Source organism: Ostrinia furnacalis, unplaced genomic scaffold, assembly GCF_004193835.3.
Source record: "Ostrinia furnacalis isolate ACB-3 unplaced genomic scaffold, ASM419383v2 OfSCF0784, whole genome shotgun sequence".
Taxonomy (NCBI): domain Eukaryota; kingdom Metazoa; phylum Arthropoda; class Insecta; order Lepidoptera; family Crambidae; genus Ostrinia; species Ostrinia furnacalis.
In genome coordinates, this window is record NW_021131023.1 from 2115 (window position 1) to 2646 (window position 532).

Sequence of the window (532 nt, forward strand, 5' to 3'; positions counted from 1 at the left end):
AAATAACTTGAAAAAATCGAACTGCCTAAATTAGTTTGAGATGCGACTCCAAACGCTAAAAATTTAATAACTATGTAAAAAGAGCTGTTTCATCTTAACTGACAGTTAAATATTTGCAACAATATTTCTGTTAGAGATGTAGGGTAGGTATACTTAACATTGATGAAACAAACGCTGGCTGCAACAGCGTATTAAACTTGAAAATTTCGACAGGTTCATCCAGTGTCTAAGTAGCTCAGTTGGAAGAGCAGTCGCCCGGCAAGCGGAAGGTCGTGGGTTCAATTCCCGCCTTAGGCAGTTCGATTTTTTCAAGTTATAATTTTCAAATCTAAAATAAATTAGCAACAAGTTAAGCTTTTGGAATATTTATTTTACCGAAGTATCGCGATTGAAAATAATTAATGATTAAACGAACTTAAAAAGTGAAGTTCTATCATAATTATGCGAGGGCTTTGTCCGAAGAGATTAGAAATAAGAACTATGTAGTATCACGTACGGTGATGCCAGTTTACGCACTGTTAGTTGAGGATAT

The 532-nt window shown here is 35.0% G+C and overlaps 1 non-coding gene across 1 annotated transcript; it reads left to right on the forward strand.

The window, feature by feature from the left end:
* The first annotated feature begins 224 nt into the window (after positions 1-224).
* On the forward strand, positions 225-297 carry TRNAA-GGC (transfer RNA alanine (anticodon GGC)). The gene has a single exon. It is a non-coding gene; the product is annotated as a tRNA-Ala (tRNA).
* Positions 298-532: the final 235 nt, after the last annotated feature.